General features: G+C 40.3%; 1 protein-coding gene and 1 pseudogene across 6 annotated transcripts in view; both read right to left on the bottom strand.

Annotated features, from left to right (window-relative positions):
• LOC122534000 (putative transcription factor SOX-15) overlaps positions 1 to 8,459 on the bottom strand; it is a 91,466-nt gene extending 83,007 nt beyond the window's left edge. The window contains exons 1-5 of one of the 6 annotated variants that reach the window (XM_043664239.1): positions 8,175 to 8,459; positions 7,804 to 8,090; positions 7,661 to 7,715; positions 7,305 to 7,536; positions 4,929 to 6,562 (exon numbers count right to left, since the gene is read on the bottom strand). The gene's annotated coding sequence lies outside the window, so the exon portion shown is untranslated. Of the gene's footprint in view, positions 1 to 190; positions 886 to 4,928; positions 6,563 to 7,304; positions 7,537 to 7,660; positions 7,716 to 7,803; positions 8,091 to 8,174 lie in introns of those variants that run through there. The other 5 variants (XM_043664241.1, XM_043664242.1, XM_043664240.1 and 2 more) reach the window with 5 other exon arrangements.
• Positions 8,460 to 13,392: 4,933 nt separating this feature from the next.
• On the bottom strand, positions 13,393 to 14,737 carry LOC122534008 (annotated as a pseudogene).
• Positions 14,738 to 15,572: the final 835 nt, after the last annotated feature.

Below are 15,572 nucleotides of genomic sequence, written 5' to 3'. Positions count from 1 at the left end.
TGTCAATTTATAAGTTAAATTTCCAACCTGGCGTTTTACCTAAATCTAAAACAAATCGCTTCGTTCAAACTCTCCAAGTTTTTCGTGCAAAAAAAACAAAAAAAAAAAAGAGAGAAAAAGAAATAAGAAATCACTCTATACGACATTAAATACATTACAAGCAACGTCACGTCTCAAACACTATACACACCTTACGTTGTACGATACATTGTCTGTTACAATGATGTCGTTCGATCTCGACGCTCAAACTCCGCGAAATTTTGAAATGAAATTTAATAAAGAAGAATCGTGTAACGTGAGAAATTTTTTCCAAACTCGATTTGCGGCCTCGTTGTAGCGTTATTCGTGCGACGGACACGCTCAATGTGGCTAGCTAGACGACGCGTTTTACCTCCTCCTTAGGTTGGTAGAGACCATCGAATCCGACCTGACCTCTCGAATCGCCGTGTATTATCGGCTAGACTGTTACGACGTCGAACGACGACGAGGTCGTTCGATTTCATATGACGAGGGCACGTCCCGATGGCGCAAGTTCCGATTTATTATGCACCGGTAAAATTCGAAAGAACGTGGCCATCGGCCAACACGTCCACACGGCAACGTGACGACGAATGTGGGAAGATTAGCCGATGCACCTTTGAAGAAACGTCCATTGTCAATCGTGATTTATCAATTATTGGTTAATAACGCAAATCTTGCTTACCGTGCTTTATCAAGATCGTACCTCGTTATCGTTTTCAAGTTGTACACCGAGTGTGAAATTGCAGCGCGTTAACGCGAGTGTATTTAGCGCTTCGGCGAGATAGATCAACTGTTCAAAAGTTTGCGGCATTCTTGGAACAACTTTGCACAAGGAAATATGCTTCTCCGGCGGATAGAATAATGTTCAGACTAGATTGCGGATTTCTATTCATTTGCAGGAAATTTCCAAGTGCAAAATTGCAGAGAGTGTACACATTCAAATAATATTGCTCAGTATAATATTTGAAGTATGAAAAATAATTCTCCACCGAAGTTCTAATTTTTTTTTTTTTAATTACATTCTCAAATGTATATTATGTATATTATATTGCACTCTCCGGCGGATGAAATTATGTTCAGACTAGATTGCGGATTTCTATTCATTTGCAGGAAATTTCCAAGTGCAAAATTGCAGAGAGTGTAGACATTCAAATAATTACTTAGTACACAATATTTAGTATGCAAAATAATTCTCCACCGAGGTTCTATCTTTTTTAATTACATTCTCAAATGTATATTATGTATATTATATTGTACTCTCAAATACTCAATTTATTACGATTAAGAAACAATTTTAATACGATATATATAATTGAAGATGGAAGCAATCTACTATCTAAAGATACAAGCTATATTTTTCAGCTGATAATTATTAAAACCAGTATTTTGGACAAACAGTAATTTTGAAGAGATTGAAACAACAATTTTAACAAACGTAACAAATTTAAAAAAAAAAAATAGAAAGTGTGACTTATCACATTTTTCTTTTGTAGTTTTCAATTATTCGAATTATGATTTAATTGTAATGTTTCGACGAAAATTTGTAAATTTAAATCCATTCGCACGAAGTAATATCCATGTTCAACATCTATATTATCAGAATATCTATAGTTTAACACATCGACGAGAAATTACACGTTGAAATCGATTTGTAGAAAATGAAAGAAGGAGTGCGTATTAAAAATCGATGACAGAAAATTTCAACGCGAAGCCGGACTTTGACGACACGCGGAGATTATGCGATTCAGCATGAAGCTGAAAATGAAGCAGTAATAACTAACTGGAGGACTGTGCATACCTTTTAGCCTTGGTAGATGATGATAATGTTTCTGAAGATCATAGAACACTCTACGCATGATGTTTCATAACGTGGAAACGTAATTTCGGAACTACGCAGGTAAAAAAACGATACTGTAACGATTTAACCTTCGTCCTCGAGTCACGAGTGTCCCTGCGTATCGATACCTTGTCTCGCCGATCGATTTTGTACAGACTCAATGAAATTTTTATTCTTTAAACAAACGCTTGACAACTACACTGACAATGAGTTTCAATATACTTCTTCCTAGACACTTTCTCCTTACAAAATGAAGCAAGTAAAACTGAAGCTGAGTTGCAGAAATATTCTTTAATATCTTCGACCCTGAGTGATTATTAAATAAAGCGTAGATGTTGTACATACAATGTTTATATCTAGATTTTGTATCTTTTTGCATAGCTTCGCTGATTCATTCGCCTTGAACGTTTATTTACGATTGTTTTTGCGGAATCACTCCCTAAATTATTTATCTGTGCCTTTCAGAAACTTGTAGAGCTCTAACTCTAACTGGAATAACAACACAAGTCGAAAATAAAGTCGTCAGGTTCGTTGTTGTTCGTTAGCTGCCACAGATGGACAAAATTATGGTATTAAATTTAGTATTCACATCAAACTTAGCACTCTTATTTTGCATTAACTTAGTATATTAAACTCGGCAGATCTCGCCCGAGTAACTGTCATTCGGTTATGCCATTTTTTCATCGAACTCTACCAACATTGCCTTTCTCTATTTCTTATCATCCAGTTTATACGAAGAGATAGCGCCGAAATTGACAGACATTATCACTCACTATCATTAACAACGACTGACATTGTTTTGCAATATATATTTTTAAAATTCTTTTCAATGACAGTATGTATATATAATTCAGATTCATTAACATTCTCACTGATTTCGAATGCATTTTGAAATTTGTGTTGTATTGTAAGAAGATATAAATCGCTCGAAATTGCCAATTGCGAGAGAATGATACGAATACTTCTTATTGTAAATTATTAAATCACGACACTAGAAATGCTTTTTCTATCTGTTGAATATCAAAGTTGAATGTATATGATGACGATAAATAAAGGAAATTTTGAGAATTTCCTGCTGACTTTTGTGGTTCGTCCCTCTCTCTTGAGGAGTTCTCCAAGATTAAACAATTTATATAGATAAACAACTGAGTGCAGTTACTCGTAACATTTACCTTCCTCGGTTCAATTATCGAAAAGAAAGATCAATCACCGAACGATAAACCTTTACAAGACCCACTTTCTTTATTGCTATCAAATGTTAATTTCACCCTCGTATCGAACTCGCACGCTCGAGAACATCTATATACCTAACTCTAATAAGCAACACCCACGCGAAGGAAAGATCGAATTCAGCGAACTGGTCTAGAAATCCTTGCTACGCGATAGAGACTCAAACCACTGACAGACTAAACGACACCAAAATTTTTACAATATGTAACCGCTTATGGAATGAAAGTCAGCTCGACAGAATGTCTGTCCAGAATTCAGTTACCTATGGCCTATTTTTAAATTTTTCTATCATCGCTCGCTAAACATTCGAATATTACAGAAGAGAGACCATCTGCTATAGGACATTCTATTTTAATGATATAACATTCTAGAGATTCAGACAAAAGAGACTACTACATTGCGTTAAATATGGCAAATCGGAAAAAATACGATGCAATGCCATACAATACGTACAAATATTTTCGTTAGCAACTCACGAATTCCCACGTCTTTTTAAACACCGACACTTTTTTTACGTACCGTAAGGATATAAAGGATGAAACGAACATAGTATAGATTAAAAAAAGTACGTAAAAAAAAAAAAGGATCAGTCAGACACAATCTTCTAAACGCGAAGCTAAACAGCTCGTTGCCGTTTCGATTTTCGACACACGAAGCCCCGATGGAGATCGGCCGGATATCGATCGGCCGATCGATCGCCGCACGAACTCGGTTATCGACTCTCGGATCACCCGTTAACGAAGGTTTCACGCTGGATTTTCGAAAAATCGACTCGAAGCGCGCGCGTTCCCTCTCGCCCTCCCGCCCCCTCCTCCACCACCTCGTCTCTTTCCCTTTTGCACACCCACGCGCGCCGCTACGACGAAACCGGCCGCCGGCTAAGAGAGAGTGTATTTCTCGCTTATTATCCTTTCCTTCGATTTCCTACCGTAAGGGAAAAGAATTACTCGGCTTGGATGCTGGGCCTGTGTGTATCGACGGTATCGTCCCGCTGCCCTCGCGCAGCGTCTCTGACTCACATGCGCGGCCCGGCGTTAACGTGCACAGCTCGCCTTCGAGATTTACAGCTCATTACCGATTTCATAGCCCCGAGTCACGACCCGGGTCGCGGCCGCGGACTTGGACGCGAAATTTCGATCTAGCGCGGATCAGCGACACGATTTCGTGGGATTTCGTAATTGTGACACTGTATGTCGCAGTTCTGCGAAATTCAGAGTTTGACACTGCCACTGTTCAGTAGCTTTGCTTTGCTACTTCAATAACGTACCTATGTGCGTGTGATTGACGATTAAAATTAAATAAACATCATTGACGAAAAGTATTAAGTAATATGAGAATGAGAGTGCTTTCATTCTATAAAATTAAATATTTTGGTTGGTATCCGATGGATAAAACGCATAAACGCATGATAGTCAATAGTGGTAACCCTTAAATGGATCGTTAGGATTGTTGTGCTCCAGGTCAATTTTAAATCAATGATTATATTATATGTTGATGTCGTTACTTGAAAACTTACACAATCTATTATTTCGTTATATTTTCAATTTTGCAAAGGAAAATTTGTTTCTCTATATTCATGAATTCCAAATTGTAAATCCATTCAAGGGTTACAAATACATAAACTTGATACCGAATCGTACACGAATGCAAGATCGAATGCAACAAGTACGTATCGGCCGTTTGCACCCGGCTTCGGACAGACATAATCCTTCATCGATCATCCATCATCCTTTCGACCACCGATACGACGGACACATCGCGCGTGTCCCCTCGCATCGATCAAATCTCCGTCGCCAAAGTGAAACGGGCGCCAAATTTCAACCCAATTGTGTTGCGTTACCTTATAGTCTCCTGGGTGCTCCTCGGATGATACACGTTTAATCTTCTCGTCGATTCACTTCGGGATCTTCTAATTTCCCACAATTGTCTCGATGAATTGCACTGGCTGATTCGAAAGGAACACCAACGAAGTCTTGTACCGTATCGAGCGTCGACGATCTCTTTCACGATTCCGTGAAGCGATCGGCGAGCGTTTACGATCGACAGCCGCGTGTGTCATGCGCTCGTATACGTACTCACGTACACGGACGGCGTGTAGGAAACGCCAGGACCGATCGCGAGTAATAAGTCACCAGGTAAGTCGCTGAGAGCCTGATAACGAGATTCTCGTGGAAATCGCTCGCTTATATATATATATAGTATCACGACTACGAACGGCTGGTTCGTCACCCGTTGACCATGATCACGATGACGACAATGACGACGACAATGATGACTGAGATGACGATGTGATCGCGACGTAGCACAACACTGGCTCGGCCGATGCGTGCACAAAATAGCGGCATGAACGGTCGCACGAACACCCGTGATTCGCGTTAACTGCTCCGCGCTCGTGGAAATGTCAAACGACGACGACGTTGGCTCGGTTCACCGTCGTGCCGGCAGCGGCGGCCGTCGCTCGCGTGGGAGTGTGACATAATACAACGGCGGTCGGTGATTTTAAGCGCGTTATGCGTTGATTTTTAGCGTGAGATTCACGCCACTATTCGAATTCTTCCATCGAGAATTCTCCGTCCCGACGAAAATCTCTTTTCTAGCGTTTTTTTTTTCTTTCCAGTTTCTCTCTCTCTCTCTCTCTCTCCCCCTCTCTCTTTCTTTGTATATCTATCTCACGCGTACTCCCAAAAGTAATTCAAATTTCCAATTAGAATTTCCTAGTTCGTTCTAATTTAAACGTCGATCGATCGACGGTCAACGCGATCCAGGCACGGAACGTGCGGTGGTCCTGTCTATCGTTGATCTCTGGTCGATTGGCTGGTCGAGCGCGTGCGTCCAACTCGATCGCGGCAGCCGGCCCCGGCTAACTCTCGCGTGTTCCGTGGTGCACGACTCGAGCGCGGACTGAAGTCGAGTGCGCCGTGAGGTGAGCGGAGGTGACTTGCGACTCGAGTCGAGTCGACTCGACTCCGATCGACTCCCCTCGACTCCGCTCGACTCGACTCGGCCCAGGCCGAACCACCGCGCGCCGGCCACACTCACTCACAGCACCCAGTGGCGGCGCCCTGGCTTTCTATGTTTCTCTGCCGCGACCGCGCCGCGGATTCGCGACCTGATCTACACCGACGTCGCACAGGTATGTTCACGTGTGTGCACGGACGTAACGACGGCGTGGAGGATACTCTGCGCGGTCTTTGTCGCATCTCTTCGCCCCCTTCTTATTACGCTGCGGTCTGTCTTTCTTTCTTTCTCCCTCTCTTCTTCAGTCTCCACGTCTAGGCTCTGGCTTTGTCGATCCGTTCGCTGTTCTCTCGCTCTCGACGCGGCCTTCTCGCAGGCTGTTTCGCTTCGTCCGGTCTTCCCCTCGCGCGAATGCGGCCTCGTGGATACGCCCGTGCATAGGCGGCATCTCTGCGCCATCGCTCGACCATCAGGGAACCGCGGTTCTGAGCGGTATTACAATTTTTCGGGTTCGATCTACTTGGTAAAAACGTTCGATTCTAGTAACTTTGGGCATTTTTATCAATGGACGAAAGTTGTATTACGTTTTGCACATTTTTCAATTGAAAAATGAGAAGATTAATTGTCAAAAGAAAAAAAATATTCCACAAGTTGTTAAAATATTATTATATATAGAATATAAAATATAACGGTTAGATATAGAATACTAGAAAATGAAATTTATTCGACATACGTTGCAGCATATTCCCTATTTTTGCTATTTTTTTTCTTTCGTGTTGTCATAACATGCGTGGCTTTCTGTATATAAAAAGGAAACCACGTCTCAGGTCAATTATTTAAAAGTAAAATTTTTCGCATCCGCCCGATAGTGTGAACATGTATGACCTATTTCTACTACAACTATTATGCGATCGCAGGAGCGTGTCTGGCCCACATATTCGATTGTTGTCGACAATTTGATTGTTGTATGTAAGACCAGATACACTTTACACCAAAATTTACGTCGAAAGTTTATTCATTCCGTTACATTGAATCTCTATTATATTTATTTGTCTTTTAGTACGTCTATTGGTACACGTGTTTTCAAATACCATGCCGTCATTCTTGGTAATTCCCTCGGCCGAACCGTCGTTCGGATACTGAGAAAATCGATTCCAATCAATCGAAGTGATTCCCGTCGCGAATGTCGCATCATTGAAATTCCCACTAGCGGTACGGTATTTTCCAACAAATTATTTACACGATAAATGATGCTTACCAGAATATCGATTCCAGATCATAATTATAAATAGAACGTCAATTCTTCTGACCAGTTGAAATGATTATGAAAGATCTCCGTTTAATTCTTGAATTCTTAAAATCAACGATGTCTCACAGCATTTATTTAATAGATTTATTCTCAATTCTCCTGCTGCAATTAACAATAATTTCATTTACTCGTAAAAGAGAAGGATCACAGTTAATTCTGACAGTCCATTCCAATTGGAAATCTGGAAAATATAGTAATTATTATAAATAAGTCATTTGATATTTTCCTAATGGCACATTGATGATATACGACAGTGCAACAATAGATAGTTATATAAAATTAAATTTCAAAATGTGATACTTAACCTTAACATTCAACAATTACATGGATATTTGTAATTGTATTCTCCATTTACTATGCCTTTGTATTAAACATAATGTCAATTTATTATAATGTCAATTTGTAATATAATATCAGTAATAATAACAATAATAATAATAATAATTACCTTCAGCTACTGTTTGTTACGCAGGACTTCGAACGACGTTTGCAAGAATTTTCCCGACATCCCTTGCTCTATTACAGTTTAGACGACGTTTGCAAGATTTTTCCCGGCATTCCTTGCTCTATTACAGTTTGAACGATGTTTGCAAGATTTTTCCCGGCATCCCTTGCTCCACTACAGTTTGGACGACGTTTGCAAGATTTTTCCCGGCATCCCTTGCTCTGGTTACCCGCCGAAACGCATTAGAAACGACCGCCATTTTTTCATCAGTCAGTTTGTTTCACGCACTCCTACGGAATCACAAAACTTCGTTCAATTTTTTATCTTCATTTTATTTTCGAATTGCAAGACTACATTATTGAAAAACAAATCACATATAATTTTTCAACATTTTGCTTCCAACGATGTAACGAGGTAAGTACGAATCGCTCAGTCACAACAAAAATGATAGAATTTGAAGGCTATGCTTGTGCCCGAAAGTAAAAAATAATTTTCCGACAGAATTCGAAATTATTTCGTCAATCTTTTCCTCTTTCCTTTAGAAAATCAAAAAAGAAATGACGCGGTTCAAAATGATACACTTTTCACTTGATTAATGCGCACTTGTTTGCCACTGACACACGGAGCGAAATTCATAGGCGACATCTTCATGGAATATACTAATAAGTACAGTATCGCAAATGAGCGACATAATTGCCCTCTACCGGTCAAATTACGAAGATAAATGAATAAGATTTTCGTAATTCGAATACCGCGGCAATTTTCCTATTGTTTTGTGAACTATTGTTAACCTATTGATAATTCGAAAAATTTTTCCAGTTGTGGCAAGTGAACGAGAAGTAACGTGTCTCGAGAAGAATCGCAAGACAATTAAACGAGGTTAGACGAGTAAATAAGCGAATCACTAAATTAATATAAGCGAGAATCAACGAGAATCACATTCGGTGGGAAGAGAGGTTAGAAGATTCGAGTGCACGCCCCAGCCTCGAAACCGTCCTTTCTGAATTTCCTCGGACGCCGAGTAATGCCGTTGTTACATAATTGAAAGCGTAGGTAGCAGATTGATTAACACACACGAGAAGAGAAAGGTTGCGTCCATATAGATTGGTGGTGGCTTTTATGCGAATCGCGCGAAGCGGCTCTAGGAGACCATGTGGGTGTCATCACAAGCGCGCGAAATAAAAAATTCCCCCCGTACCACCGCGAAGATTATAGACAGTGCGCACGTACGTACCTACGTGCACACGATGGGATATACGAGCCGCCAGCTGTGTCTCTCCAATATCGCGGAAAGAGCGACAAACTGCGAAAGACGAAGAACTAAAAGGCGGCGACGAAGAAGAATCGAGAATTACGATTTCCTCGATTGAATCGCGCGAATCGTTGACTTTCATCTTCCTGGCTGGGATGCCGACGTTTCGATAGACGGACGTACGATCGTACGGACGCGTTATTCTGTTATTAGGAATGATCACCTGGTAATTACACGCTTTGTATTCCGCCTGTTTATTCCTTGCGTTAGTCGAACGCAGCTGGCTCGCTTTAACGCTTCGTTAACGCTGAACGCTTCGTTACAGGGGACCGTATTCCAAGAAAGTAACTACAGACTGGCCGACCGTGTTAATTATCAGCAAACACGAAACATACCGACGTCGCTGGCGAATTATAATTCAATTAAACCTCCGTACGGGTGATGAGCGTTCGAACGTGTACATAACCTGCGTCGCGGGTCGAGTGGATGGCGGAACTGGTTCTCAGGAAAAGAAGTAAGTGCGTTGATTTCCTTTGTGGTCTGATTTTTTTCTTTAATGCTTTTGCTGGTATTGTTAGTGCTTTATTTGGAAGTTTGATAGCATAAGTTGAGGTTTTTCATTGAAGATGTTAAAATATTACTAACAACACAAATGAGAAAGATGAATTTATATGTGCAGAAAAAGTTGACAATTGTTTAAATATTTCACATTTAGGATTATCTTTTGTCTCCAAATCTATACTATTCGCCTTACAAAATCTAGACTACAATTACTTTTCTTAAAAAATCACTCATATCAGAGAAAACAAGTTTTCTAACAAGAAAGTTGTTATTATGTAAGTTTGTGAATAAACTGCTGAATTTTGAAGGGTGTAATTAAAGCAATTGAACCATAGCAGAAAATTGTCTTACGTAAGTACTAAATATCATAAAAATATAATAGCTTTTAGATATTTTCTCTATTTTTTTATATTATATGAGTTTCACTTGTGATATAAAATAATATGTACTTGTGATATAAAATAATATGAAATGATACAAAATTTATAATACAAAGCTTGCATTATAAATACGCTATATAAAAATTCACCATCTACTTGTAAATAAGGAAAATTTGATCCAGCTTTTCCTAAATGATCGGTATATTGAAAACAATATCGGAAGCGAATCTCTTCGACCCGATTGTCGATCCAAAACCGCGGAACTGTTTTCATATGCATATGGAATGAACGCACGTGTGCACTCGTCTAGCATGCTACGGGATAGTGAACGCAAAACCGAGCGTATAAACTGAACATTTAAAAGATTCAAATATTAAGCCGAAAAGGCAGAGACATAAATTGTCTAATCGTCACAATTCAGTTATCGTCTGTATTATTTAGAATGGAATCGATACATTGGATCAATAATATTGTTAAAAATGAAAGACTCAAAACGAAGACACAAATTCAATATCCATGTTGAATTCGATGTTAAAGCATAATGAAGCGCAAAATAAATTGTTGAAGAAGCTGGCTGTAGAGTAACAAAATACGTTTGTAAGAACAGTATCTGATGGAGATGAGAGAAAACAAAGATATGATAAAATCAAACGTGCGTTTGAATTTATACTTTAAATTAATGTAAGATCATTATTCTTAATTGCTGACAATCATATAAGTAGCGAGCCTATAAATCAAAATTGATTGTCTTATCTGCATGAAGGATCGGCGTCGAGTTTATGATTTCTCTTTCGTGTTGATACTAATAAATTTCAGAGAAATTCACATGATTTTACCTACACATATATTGTATTACATGCAGATGATATGAGTTATAATTTCTTAATGATATCCTGAGAATTGATATCAGTGATAATAACAGTAACAGCAAACAATATGCATAATAAATAGTAATATTCCAACAATTAATTTGGAAACAAGGCGAACAAAGTTCTTCGTTCGACATAGAGATAACGAGATAATAGACACGGCTGAACAAAATGCAGAATCTTCTAATAATAGAACATCCTTAATCTCTTTTCGATGACTGGTAGACTCCAGTGAAAGGAGTCTCCGCGGCTGTGTGCTTCGTCGTTCCTGTAATATCCGCGTGCGGTATCGCGCGAGTCCCGGCGCGTAACTAAAAACGCCGCGCGCTAAGCGGGTCAACGCGTATGAACGAAACGCAACAATAAACGGAAGAAGAACGACATTCAAAGAACCGTAAAGTAAACCGAGAAAAACAGCGCGCTCGGTCGGCCTTCGTTCACCTGCTTCTATATACGCGGCCATGACACAACGCAGCGACGTTATACTGCTACTCAAAAATATATGAACATTTTTTTTTTTTTTTTTTAATTCACATCTGTCTTGAGAAAGATCTAAACCATTCTGAACCGTGGAAAAATATGTAAAGTTGGCAAATTTATTTTTTCACGTGTAATTACTGAAGAAAAGCTGCAATCTTTTTAACGCGGATAAATATGACTTTCAGCTTTTGTAGAATACTTCAATTTTTGTTGAATCAAAATGTTACAGAATAGTGAAATCGCTTGGAGTATCCAAGTAAAAAGGAGATTCAAGAGTATCGGAGGCTTGGAGTATCCAAAGTAAACAATACCAAGAAGCGTGTTATTTAAAATGTAGCGTGTGATTGCTTTGACATCTGAATTATTTAATTATTTAATTGCTCATAGACACTTAAAGTGCATTGATAAGAACGTTGATTTTTCCACTTCAAACTGTTGCTATTTCTGCGATAATTCAATCTTTGCATATATGCATTCGTAAAGTCGTTTAGCAATTTGATAATAATAACAACATACGTACATCACAAGTCATAAAAGTGTAAATATATTTTTGAGCGACGGTGTATCGTAGTCGTTAACGCGTTAGGAAGCGAGTAATGCCTGTCTATGGATATAAATATGTATAGTGAACAGACGGACCGTGATAAAAATGAAGCGACAGCGGCCTGCTAACAGCGGAGATCCTGCGAAAATGAGCATCCTGGAAAAAACGATTACTCACGTCAGCCAACGCAGAGAAAATGCTTATCGATGAAAATTAACATACCGTGAGCGTCCGTGATTTATCGCGCAAGAAATGACAAGTCAATTCCGTTTTCTTTTTCTTCGTTCATTTCGGACAGCGACGATGATGCCTCAATAGCGAGACTGTTAACACGCGAATACGATCTTCTCACATCTATACATATGTACGATGATTGTTTGTTATATGGAAATTAGAAATTTGTGTAATAGAAATGTTTTATAGAAAGAGGGACATTTGTATTTGTCATTGTTTGTTCTGTTGAATGAAGATGTAACTTAATTTGATTGAAACTGATAGTACAAGGGAATTAAGGATATTATTAATGATTGAATTGAGAGCCTCAATTTTGCGTCAGTGAGTTTAAATACTCGTTGTACCTACTATATATAATTTATAAGATTATTTTGTTCGATCAGTCATTTTACAAAACTATTTAATTACTTTTGTTAGCTTGAAATATTTTCAACTTTTAGACAAAATAGAAGAAATCGTTGTTCGATTAATTCATTGTATACCGACATCTGACTTGCAATTCTTTTCAATCAATTTATGTCATCAAATTCTACTTTTTTAATAGAATTTGGAGCTACAAAAGGATTCGCATGTCTTTTATCTAGATTCTATGAATTCGTGGATATTCGCAATGTTATGAGTAATTGTCACTTCCTATTAACAACGACTGTGTACCAAAAATAGCTTCTCTCTATCGAAAGATTGTTCAAAGCTCGATGTTTCCAATACTTCAAATTATTCCTAATTTAAAAGAAATCTAATTGCTCCAATAAAAGCAACGTACTCCAAAATCTCAAATCGCTTCGAAGCTGGTTGAAATAGTTCCTCGATCAACAGAGAAACTCATTTCACAAAATCCCTCTGCGAATCTCGCCCGTCAAAACAAACGCTCAAAAGTTTCAATGCCCAACGGAGTTTCATTCACTCGATTCAAAGCAAATGCACAACCATCCCGCCGCGCTGTAACATTTACATCCAACATTATCGCTTCTGCTTACTCGACACGTCTTCCAGTTTTCTCCCCGTCCTCCGTCATCTTACGAGGTTTATTCTTTCAGCCGACGATTTCAAGAGCAGCCGGTCAACTTCTGCGCGGCCGGGTGCCTCCCCGGCGCATTTCCACTTCTGCGTAATCGGGGTGATGTCCGAGGGGATTTAGGAAAGCCACGGTAGCCGCGGCGGCGGTGTACACGCCGATGCAACCGGCAAGGACACACACGGCAGGGAGAGCCGATCCAGCGGGGCTAAGATCCCGTTTCGAGGTGTGCGTGGTGCACGGGCGCGTGTGTGCGGCGCAACGCGGGGACAGAGAAACGCGAACAAGGACGGTGGCGGCGGCGGCGGTGGTTAGTAGAAGGAAGAAGAGGCGGAGGAAGAGAGGAGACACACACCGGAGGATATAAGGTACGCGAGGAAAGGTTGGAAATCTTCTACGATGCAACGGGTGGATCTCCATTGGCGAAACTGCGAGAGAAGCAAGAGAGAAAGAAAGGAAGGAAGGGAAAGAAGGAAAAAAAGGAGAGAAGAGAGAGAGAGAGAGAGAGAGAAAGGGAACACGGAGCAGCACACATGAAATAGGGTATACAGAAGGTGAAGCGGATTAAAAGAACGGCGGGAGGGAGGAGAATCGCACGGGAGAAAAAAAGACGGAAGCTGGCGGCCTTTCGTTTTAGTTGGAGTAAGGAAGATCCAAGATGAGAAGGGGGCGGGAGAGACTGGGTAAACGAGTAAGAGAGAGTAGCTAGCGAGAGGATCGTCGGAGCCAGGCGAGAGAGGGATATGGTACAGCGAGTGGCGTGCATTCTCGCGCACACGCTGCCTCCCCTCTTTAAGCGTGAACAGTCCGCGTGCACGTGCAACAAGGTATCGTGCACGTGTGCGTGTACAAAGTAGGTCCACGAGAGCCGAAGAGACGGCGAATGAATATCGCCGTCCCCTCGGCGGCCGGTGCGACCAATCCGCGCGTAGCGCGAGCTGCGTGAAGGCGGAACGCGGCCTCTTCGCGTATATCTGCGTATTTATTATTCAGTTTGCAAATACGTGGCAAAAATGATCTCTCTCGGCGCGGCGGCTGGATCCGCCGTGCTTCGCCGAACCAGCCCGTACAACCGGGAGGTGGAGCCAGAAGGTAGAGGAGCAGGGCAAACGACCAGAGATATCGGCCGTTAATTTGTTAGAAACGCCACCGGCACGGCCGATTGCACCGTCCGCAACTGTGTATGTACTCTTCTGCTCTCCGTGGAATGAACGAACGAACGAACGACGACGACGACGAAGAAGAAGAAGACGAAGACGACAACGGCGGCGGCGGCTGCCGTTTGCCACGCTCGCCCGTCTTCTCCACGCCGGACGACATTTTCTAATCGCCGTGTCCGCCACACGACAAAATGTCTAGAGACTTTGCGAACTGTCTGCCGCCTGCTCGCTCCGTTTGCCGCCTGCTACCGGTTCTCGGCTTTATGCACGCGAAATTTCAAGCTGAAGCTTGATGTGATTGACACACGATATTGGGAATAATTGCATCGCACGGTGGAGCTCCGTTTACACGAACTCAATGTTTTTTGTTGGTGCAAACGAAGCTCTTGGTTGTTGAATCCATTTACTTACTAGTCTCGACTCCTATGTGAATGAATTCCATTTGTATAAACCGTTTGTCTTTCGACAAATGTAAATACAACCGTTACAACTACGTAGTATTACAGTGGATTAGAAGTTGTTAATGGTAAAGGTTTGAAGAGATGCGTCGAATGAATCGTAAAAATGTTTGTATACTATTTTACAACACAAAATTCTCTTTGATTCTCATTAATATTGACACTGGTATAGAAAGTATGAATGATCAATAGACTGGATATTTTTATTCATTTATGAAAAATTCGAAAACAGTATAGTTAAAAATTCGAAAAAAGTATATATATACATATATATAAGGGAAAAATATATGTATAAAATATTCAGACTAGCTTACATTGAAAAGTAGAAAGTTCCTTCCTTAGACAGCCAATTAAGCTAGTAATGAAAATCACTTCCTACTTCTTTTGTATTCCCCCTAATTTACATTGTACATAAAGGCATTTTCTTCGTATTATCGTCAGTTACGTCAACATTACTCGAATATGATAAATTGAAAATTTTGCATTTTCATACAGATATCATAAAACGAATGAACTATTATAGAAAATCACTCGAAAAAGTACTTTTTATATCATCGCGTAATTATCTAACAGTTAGTTTGATATTACTCTGCCGTGACAAATTGAAAATTTGCGCATTTTCACACTGATATCGTTGAACGAATCAAACGTTGTTTTATCGTTCGGCTGATGTAAGGGGACGTTGAGCTAGCGAAGTTCAAGGCAATTTCGATGAAGACGTCAGTGTGAATCTTTTTAGAAGCCTTATCCAAGACAATGGAGAGTGAGGTTCCGATAGTCCGGCAACAACGGGACTCGAACAGTAGCGGATTATTCCGC

The sequence above is a fragment of the Frieseomelitta varia genome, unplaced genomic scaffold, assembly GCF_011392965.1.
Source record: "Frieseomelitta varia isolate USP_RPSP 00005682 unplaced genomic scaffold, Fvar_1.2 scaffold_565, whole genome shotgun sequence".
NCBI classification, from domain to species: domain Eukaryota; kingdom Metazoa; phylum Arthropoda; class Insecta; order Hymenoptera; family Apidae; genus Frieseomelitta; species Frieseomelitta varia.
The sequence above is the reverse complement of the archived record's forward strand: the minus strand, read 5'-3'. Positions and strand labels throughout refer to the sequence as shown.